Below are 9,962 nucleotides of genomic sequence, written 5' to 3' on the forward strand. Positions count from 1 at the left end.
TAAACTTGATTAAAAGCATGTTTATTTTATGAGACATATGGCTTTAATTATTGCATGAGTGCTTTTTCTATGAGAATGTATGCACTTAGTCTCTAATATTGTTTCTTTTATCTATGCATATGCCTTGGTTCTTTGTTAAAACTCTCTTGTGTCATCTTTTGAAAATATGTATTTTTGTATTACAATTGATAGCATTAAGATGTTCTCAATGTTTGAGAATGGTTCTAGATTTTTTATCTCTAGATTGTCGTGAATACATTTTGATAACCGTTTTGTAATGCTTGTTAAGCATTCTTTTACATAAATAAAATTGTTTATTCATGTGTGTTGTTCCTCTTTTACCCTTTTTATGGGTTTTGCTTAAAGTGTTTTTTAGACACCTCCTTTTGAGTGTTCGAAGAACTTTTGTGGCTTTTGCTTCATTACATGATAACTCAATGTTCTCTAAAATATGATTGCATTATGATAAATGATTTCATAACATTCTTTGGGCTTCATCCCTTAGTGGGTGTGTGTACTCGCACTTTATGTGCATGTCTATTGCATTCAAAATCATCTTCTTGTGTGGGCTCTATCCCACTTTAATGAGATATTTTCTCTATTTTATGTATGCCTTTTTGAGCATGTTGTATTATGAGAGCTTTCGTGAGCTTCCTTTTCTTACGTGATATAGAAATTTCATATGCATTATTTGCTTAATGTTTCATGATAAGTCTTTTTTGGTGTAAATTAAAGAATTGATCATGATTAAGCATAATTCGTGTTTATGCAAAATTGTTGTTATGAGACATATTGTTGTGATTGATTATATTGGACCTTTGATTCAATTTTTTAATCAGTCCTCTTTGTAAAAACTTTTATTTGAAAAATGATTCTGTTAAGTGTTTATTGCCTTTTTATGGCATTTATATTTGTTCATCACATGTTATTTAATGCATCATTTGTTTGGCTTTATTATTGTTATATTAGAGATGCTTGTTGAGGTGAGTTATGTGCACCGCGTGTTATGTCATTTTAGGTTGTCAACTTGTAGTTTGACCCTAAAATGACTTGTTATATGATCTCTAATTATGAGTGTGTCACTCATTTATTTTTTGCCATTGTTCCTATGGATGCTCTTAATTATGTGAACCTGTGATGGATATATGACGGTTGGAACCTTAAATGTTTTAAGGTATATTAAAATCAATGTTTTATTTGTTATATGTTTGTCATTACAAGTCTTATTGCCTCAAAAATCTTCTCCTTTTATAACTCTTATCTAAGTGTCATCATATGTAGACAAGATTTTTATTACACTTTTGTGTATTGGTAGCCCTTTGTTGGCTTTGTTCTCTTGGTCTAGTAGCTGAACACACTTGTTTTGAGTGTTATTACATGTAGACAAGGCACGTTGATTCACATCATGGTGTGTGATTTTAGTCCATGTTGGCATTTGTGTCCTTGTTCTGATCGCTGAGATGTATGCCCATGGTTGACTTCTTTCACTCATTTCAAGTATCATTCTATATAGACAAGAGATGTATTGTGTTTTAGCCCATGGTTGGCTTGAAACTCTTGTTCTAGTAGTTGAACATACTTGATTTTGAGTGTCTTTTTACGAAGACGAGATGCATTTGGTCCATATTGACGTGTATTCTCTTGTTCTTGTCGTTGATACACTCATTTCAAGTATTATTACATGTAGACAAGAGGTGTTTATACACACCTTTGTGTGTATCTTTTGGCCTTTAATGGCATTATGATTAAATTCTTGTTCTAGTAGCTTATACACTTGATTTGTGGGTTTTGGAGGACTAATGAGGTAGTTGCTTGTAGTGGATGAACTATTGTTGAAATTTGTGAAATTTCATTCATATTTTGTCTTTTAAAGATACAAGTGAATCATATCATTAATATGCATATTTTAAAATCAAATTGATTTTTTGGCATTTAATCTACATATTAAGTGATTATGGTTTTGGTCACCTTTGTATTTGATATGTAAAATGAGCTTTTGTAATTGCAATCATTTGAGTGAGATGTTCCTAAATGTGTAAGGTTCTCTACTAAAATAACACTCATTATTTTGCCTCTTAAGAGAAATTAAATCTTTTTGAACTTTTGTGTTTTATACACTCGTTTTATGCTCTTGACTCTTGGGTGGATGTTTTTTAGATCATGTCCTTAGAAGTTCACATATGGCATTTGTTTGGCATAGAATTTCTTCTCTCTAAGATGTGAGAGAAATCATTAACTCATTTTTTGTTGATAAAATGTCTCCCTATTGGTGATCTATGTGTGTTAAACATGCTTTCTTTCGTATGCTCTTATACGCATTCCCTTGGGAGCAATTTTTCTTATGTGAACATTGTCTTCTTAGATATATTTCTAATACATAAAATTTTTTACTTGATCTTAATACAAATCTCATATTTTGTGTGTCTTTGTGCACTTGTGAGTGTTCTTCGTGCACACACTCCTTACTTCCAAATATTGATAAAACCCTTTTTAAGAATGATTTTATGAGCCTTAGTACTCACCTATTCTAAGAAATTCAATCTTTTGCATTTGTGGGTGTCCCCTTTGTACCTTTGGGTACTTTTATTCAAGTGTTCTTGGTGTGTCTTTGCACACGTATTCCTTTGTGGTGTTGGTGCTTGAAGTGCACATCTTTGAAGGCATCTTTACATGGTTCTTGGAGATATTTTTTGATCAAATGTTCTTAGTGTGGCCTTTGTGCACTTATTTTTTGTCAAGAACTTAGTGTGTTTTATCAATGTTTGAGGTTAATTCGTGTTTTGCATAAAAACTCAATCAAAATGCATAAATTATCTTTTGAATCATTGTCCTTCTTAATCAATGTTATTGTCTATTATCCATTTTTTGATATCTCTTATTTGATTAAGATGCAAAGGTAGTTTTTACTTGGAGTTCTTTCGGCTTGTTCCACAGGATCTTCAAGATGGGATGAATGAAGCATCTATGATACATCGTGAAAGGAGCTTGGGGATGATCATTAAAGACAGTTAAAGGCTGGCAGATGCAAACTTCTTTCGTGTGCTATAATGATGATGACTTCCATTAAAGATTTTTTTTAAGACTGGAACCATCTTTTTGTATCTTCAAACTTCTTGTTATCCCCACGCAAAGTTTGAGGGGGGTGTTAAAATATATGTAATCATATATACATATATATGTATTTATCTCATCATACCCGATAAAGGGTATTTTTGTAATTCTACTCATTAGGGGCATTTTAGCCTTTTTACATCTTTTTACATGTGTTTTATTTTACATTTTATTTTTTATTTTTATTTTTCATTTATTATAAAATGCATTTAATGCATTGTAATGGGGTCCTAACCAAAGGAGTCGTTGGACCCCCAACGGTCACAAAATGTGATCGTTGGGGGCCCAACGAGTCCCTTTTGGGCCTCCCAATGTTCTCTCTCTCTCACACTCTTTTCTCACTCTTTCTCTCACTCCTTTATGCATAAATAGAAGGGTATTCCCCCATGTAAGGTATGGCCTTTTAGGCCCTCATTCAATAAAGCATATGCAACTTATGCATCTTCGTAGGCTTCTTGTGGTGTCCCTTAGTGGACCATTTTGTTATTCCCCATTAAGGGGTTGTGTTTGTCCAATGTTGGACCTTAAGAATGCATTATGCATTCTTGTAATTCATTTCCGCATACTTTCTAACAGATAGCTGGTATGGGACGGCTATACACTGAGCAGCATGGAATGCACATTTGGAAATGCGTTTGATCAGCTTCCGCTAGGCAGTTACGCACGGGTGGTGCGCACGGCCAATGAAAATGATTTAGTACGTGAAAATGTATTGGTACGCGGCCTTTTGCCATTAGGCTAACCAGCTTGGCGCATTGCGGGTTTGTGAAGCATTCTATCTCGTGACAACGCGATAGAAAGGCTTGTGGCGATAAGGAGGGCCCGTGGCGTCGCACTAGTTTATTGAAAAAAGTAAGCCCGTGACACAAAGTATGTTTCAAATTAATAGTTGTATCTGAAATTCATGCATGTGTGATTTTAGTAGTTTAATAAAGTTAAATTTTCAATCAAGCATGCATGAAAAATTAGCTTGATGTTTGTTTAGAACTTCCAATAAATTTTGCGTTTGAGAAATTTGTCATATAATTTACTCTTTACTTTCCCTAGTAAAAGTTACAGTTTGTTGTATTTGCACATTAAAATTGCATTTGTTGTGTGTATTATTTGCTAGATATTGATATAGATCAATTCAATGCATTAATACTACTTTTACATGTTATTCTCATAATTTTTTGTATTTCTTTGAGATTTCTATTGGATGTTGCTTCATCAATAAAATATTTTTTATTTATTTGTATTTTAAATTTTTTTTAAAGTTTTTTAAGTTTTCAAAAATGTATTTTTGAGGCTTCCACTTTATAAGTGGCTTCATAATTTGGTGGAGGGCTTTGCTACTCCTCAATGGTTTCACAACATTGTATATATATAGTTTTTGTAAATATATATACATGTTTTTTGCAAACAAGGTCACAAACTTTTATTAGCCCAAACAAATCTCAAAAATAGCCTTCTACAAGTTCAATTCAATAAAAGTTGCTACCTATTGCATAGCCCCACCATGTCACCTTTGGTGAGGCTATGAAACTAAAGCACAATAATGCAATTTGCAAATTCAGTAGGTGCTATAGCATTGATGAACTTTCTCAATGTCTACAAAAATCCAATAAGAAACACATGCAAAACTCTCCTTTTTCTCATCATTTCAGCAAGTTGTTGCCTTTGTTTTCTACCTTCCTATATGAGATCGTGATTTATCTCCATAGAGCAATACTCAAGAACAAAAAAAGCTATTAAAGTCGCTCGGTTAGGAAGAAGAGAAAAAGTTATCAAGAGGCGAATATGGTTCATAAGTTTATATGGGAAGTAAAACAAGCCAAGTGTTGGATGTTTAAGCTCGGGTTGCCAAGGTGTTCAGGAATATCAGCCTCACTCGTGTTGTGATAAGCTCAGATCAGATAGTGTTCATCACGATATTCGAGTGTCTGAGTTCGTGAAGCTAACGAGCTAAGTTCATGCTCCATATCTCGGTTAATCTTTCTCACATTTCACTTAAAAGAATTCACAATGAAAACAAGCAAGGAGAAATTTCCCAAAACAGGCAAAAAAGGGGATGACTGCAAATTTCCATTATTTTGCATCCTGAATCCATCTAACTTCCAAAAACCATAATCTCCACACCACATTTTCTAAGTGTCATTGGAAAAAACTTTGAACCATTGAGGGAAAAGATGAAACCAAGCAGAAAAAGAGTGATAAAATATGAAATCAAGCTTCTAATCGAGCCCCCCTCTCTTTTGTTTTTTGGTGGGAGTCATAGACAGTTGGAAGAATTCAAAAGACTGGTAGAAGAAGAAGAGAAGCGAAGGTGAAGGTCGTACCTCTAAGCGAGGCCAATGCGAGAGAAACACAAAAAGTGTAATGCCCCAAAATCCAAGACTTGTAACTTTTTATGAAAAGTTTGAAAGCTTTGAAATTGATCATTTTACAGAGTTTAAAAGAGCAGTTCAGCAGAAAAAGGTATTTGAAATAACAAGTCAATAGACATTTGGCACATTACAGCGCAAACTTTCCTTCACACAATAGATTTGAAACTTCGTACGTTTGTGAAACCAAATAAATTCTGAAATGCAGTCTTTAATAATTTAAGGTTTATATACAACAACTACGCCTTCATCCCAAAACAATTGGGGTCGGCGATATGAACCAACAAAGAAAATCATTTTGGGTCTTCCAAATGAATCCTTCTCCTCCATTCATTTCTATCCAATGCCATGTCCTCGGTGAGGTTCAAAGCATTCATATCCTTTCCTATCACCTCCATCCATGTCTTCCTAGGCTTACCCCGACCTCTTTTAACTAATATATTTTCCCATTTCTCCATCCTTCTAACTGGAGCATCATTAGGCCTTCGTCGAATATGTCCAAACCACCGTAAACGATTCTCTCTCATCTTATTTTCAATGGGTGCAACGCCTACCTTCTTATGAATCTCCTCGTTCCGAATCTTATCTTTTATTGTATTTCCACACATCCATCTCAGCATACGCATCTCAGCTACACTCATTTTTTGAATATGATGTCTCTTGGCAGCCCAACATTCCGTACCATATAGTAAAGCGGGCCTAATAGTCGTCCTATAAAACTTTCCCTTCAACCGCAATGGCATTCTACGATCGCACAACACTCCAGTTGCACTCTTCCATTTCATCCACCCAACCTTTATCCTATGATTTACATCTCCATCAATTTCTCCATACTTTTGAATAATAGATCCCAAATATTTGAAAGAATCATCCACCGGTATTTCTTGCTCACCAAGCTTCACTACACTCTCATCTCTATTTCGTTGTTTACTAAATCGACATTCCATGTATTCTGTCTTACTCTTACTCAACTTAAAACCTCTTGCTTCCAATGTCTGTCTCCATAATTCTAACTTAGCATTAACCCCAGCTCTAGACACATCAAATCAAAACAATATCATCAGCAAACAACATACACCACGGCACATTTTCTTGAATTGATCTCGTAAGCTCATCCATCACTATAGCAAATAGGAAAGGGCTTAAAGCAGATCCTTGATGTAACCCAACCGTTATAGGAAAATTGGTTGTGACCCCTCCACAAGTGCGGACATTGGTTACTACTCCTTCATACATATCTTTAATTATACTAATGTACTTGAGAGAAACACCTTTCTTCATCATTGTCCACCAGAGAACCTTTATGCAAAATTTAAGGTTTATATAAAGAAGGAATTTTTAAGAAAACCTTTATGCAAAATTTCATAAATGTCCTCAGGAGCAAAACGTTAGGAAAAGAGTTTCATCTTAATATCATCACGCCATCGTGTCATCGCAGTCCATACAGACTCAATCATCACCTGTGCTTATAAAATGGGTCAATTTCACAAAAAACTGGTAGGTAAACAAGTGAGACAATATAGAACCAAAATAAGCAATTTTTAACAAGCAATACGATATAACTAACATGATTAGTTGATTTACTCAAGCATATAAGTTACCTCTAGCATGAGCAATTGATTATGCAAACAAATAAACCATTAACTAACTTAAGGTAAGCAGTTCGTCCATCACAAGATATAAACAGTTACATTGATCACAAGATGTAAGCAGTCCATTAATCATAAGATGTAAGCAGTTGACTAATCACAAGAGGCTCGAAGTCAACAGTTGTTGTGAACAGGATAACTTTGTTTCGATAATATCCGGCATTGCGGGTATGAACCAGGCACAACATGCAAAAACAACCGAGACAAGTTCGGGGGGTCTATTATGCCATGTATTTTTTATTACCACGAATAGCTAGTTGAGTCTGCTCCTAAAGGGACGGTCAGTGACCGAGAGAGAATTCTCCAAAGACATTTGTAGACTACGGATGCATCCTACTTCTGCAGAAGTCTATGAGATCTACCACCTAGGATAATTTCTGGTAGTCCCATCTCCTAACTCCGATGACTAGGGATACCGAGTCATTTGCTCGAAGGGTGTTAACAACCCATCCATCGGAGTTTTATACCAATTCATCATCTCTCTTGATGAAAACAGCAGGTCGAATGGGTACGTCAGGTGTTACTTAACTGAAGACCTCATTCTATATGCTCTGGTCTTCCGACCCACTCGAGCATCTTGTCTATAAAGGCGAAACATCACCATTATGTGATTTCAACAATGTACGCAACATACTTGTCTAAAAGTACAACCACGATAAGAGGGGTATGGATTTCTCAAAAGAAACCCCCACATCTTGCGCATATCTCGCGATACTGGTTTCGATAAATGGGGTAAGGGTTTCTCAACAGAACTACACCCAAACACATGATCATGCCCCTAATCGGAGTTATCCAAGTTGTATCGGATACGCAAACTGAAGTAGTAAAAACACTTCTCCCAAATACGTCGATTTGGGAGACTTGGTTGCTATCTCGCAACAGGAAGGACTTTCGCAAAACCAAGCATTTGAAAAATGGATTTGCGCCTAAAAATCCTCTTTTTAGAGAACCGAAATGCATACGTGTGAGTCAAGTCTTTTAAAACAAATGAGCGAAACAGTATATGCTCAAGGTTGCACTTATACAAGTGCAAGTCAACAAAAAGCGAGCTTGTGCACATTACAGTGCGACGGTAAGGTGCAATCGATCCCCAAAGTGTGAAATTGCGTAATGAGCGTAAAAATGCATAAGCAGAACACGAGGTACGAGACCGTCCCTTGGCCAAATAAATACATAAGATAGCGCACGAGGTACGAAACTGTACCTCGGCTAAATAAATGCATAAGCAGGTAAATGCGAAAAGTAAATAGCCTATGTACTAGAGCGTGGTGGCAGAAATAAATAACAGAAAGCGATGTTTGATATGCGAAACCGCATATCAAACTAAATAAAATGCGTAAGCAAATAGATATGGAATGTAAATGGCCTCTGCACTGAAGCGTGGCGGCAAAAGTAAATGACAAAAAGCAATGTTTGATACGCAAAGCCGAGTATCAAACTAAATAAATGCGTAAAGTAAATGGCATGTGCAAAGAAGTGCGGCAGCAAAAGTAAATGACAAAGCAATACTTGACACGTGAAATAAATGCGTAAAGTAAATAACCTATGCACTAAAACGCGACAGCAAAAGTAGATGACAGAAAGTAAAAATAACAATGATAGCAAAATTGCGTCCTTGAGTTAAAAGCGTGTGTGTGTATATATATATATATATATATATATATAATTTTTTTATTTATTTATTTGTTTATTTATTTATTTATTTATTTTTATATATATTTATTTATTTATTTTAATTCTCATTTTAATTATTTAAAATTAGTTCAATTCGTTCAAAGTCCAATAGGCAACTTTTCCCTACTATGGGGAGTCTCAAGGTTGCGCTTACCTTCGTGAGTAAGTACCGAAAGACTCAGGCCGCAGGCGTCAGCTAGATCCGTCGTGCCAGCTGTGTAAGAGCAAAACATGAATATACGAATAAAATAAAGCTTTAAAGAGAACAATACAGGGGAGACAGGTAGGCCCCGCAGTCAGACCGAGCCCAATCCTGCCTGCATCCGCCAGGGGCGGGAGGTGGGCTTGGCTATTAGGCCGAGCCCGCCCGGTGGGGCAGGCAGGGAGGGGGATCCTGCCTGCCAAAAATACCCAGGCGGTGCCTACCTGCCCGAAAAACGAGGCAGGGGCCAACCGAATGTCTTATCACAGGCAGCAGGGGGTGTTTCCCCCACCGGCCTGACGGGAAAACAGAGGCAGGGGCTCCGACCGACTATATGTCGCGCCTGCCGACCTGCCAAAACTGTCCCTGCCGGCCTGCCGGAAAAAAAAAAACGACAGGCCGGTCGACCAAAAAGAGACAGAGGAAAATAAAGAAGAAGAAGAAGACTCGGGGAAGGGAGGGATTACCTGAGAAGTCCGCGGAGGAGGAGGGTGTCTCCGGCGGGAGATGGCGCACGGGGTTTCTGGCGTCGGCTGCTGGAACACGACGAGCGGGAGAGAAAAGAGAGGGTCAAGAGAGGGGAGTGGCCGGTGAGGGCTCGACTGCGAGAGTCGAGCGAGGGAGAGGTGAGAGAGACAGAGTGCGGGGAAGAGAGGAGAGGCGGCCAGCGTGGGGTCGCCTGCGTCGGTCCCGGAAACAGAAGAGGATGAAGGAGAGGGGGAGAGAGAGAGAGCGGACGGGGGGTGTCGGGCTAGGTCGCCGGAGGGGAGACGCCGGCGCAGGTGGTCCGGCGAACCGAGGAAGAAGGGGTGAGAGAGCGGCGGGAGGGGTTATACCTTTTTTGCAAAAGGGAGACCCCTCCCCCTGCGTTCTTATAAAGAACACCGGGTCCAGACCCGGGTCCGATATAATTTTTTTTTCGGTTTTTACAAAAAGAGAGAAAGACGGATGACTTCTTCCTCT

At 37.6% G+C, this 9,962-nt stretch overlaps 1 protein-coding gene across 2 annotated transcripts in view; it reads right to left on the reverse strand.

Annotated features, from left to right (window-relative positions):
* The window catches only part of LOC149833711 (protein MICRORCHIDIA 6-like), a 114,756-nt gene extending 105,063 nt beyond the window's left edge, over positions 1-9,693 (reverse strand). For both annotated transcript variants that reach the window (XM_090010966.1, XM_090010965.1), the window contains exons 1-2: positions 9,467-9,693; positions 8,952-9,011 (exon numbers count right to left, since the gene is read on the reverse strand). The gene's annotated coding sequence lies outside the window, so the exon portion shown is untranslated. The remainder of the gene's footprint in view (positions 1-8,951; positions 9,012-9,466) is intronic.
* Positions 9,694-9,962: the final 269 nt, after the last annotated feature.

Source organism: Nuphar pumila, chromosome 6 (genome assembly GCF_984573655.1).
Source record: "Nuphar pumila chromosome 6, dmNupPumi1.hap1.1, whole genome shotgun sequence".
NCBI lineage: Eukaryota > Viridiplantae > Streptophyta > Magnoliopsida > Nymphaeales > Nymphaeaceae > Nuphar > Nuphar pumila.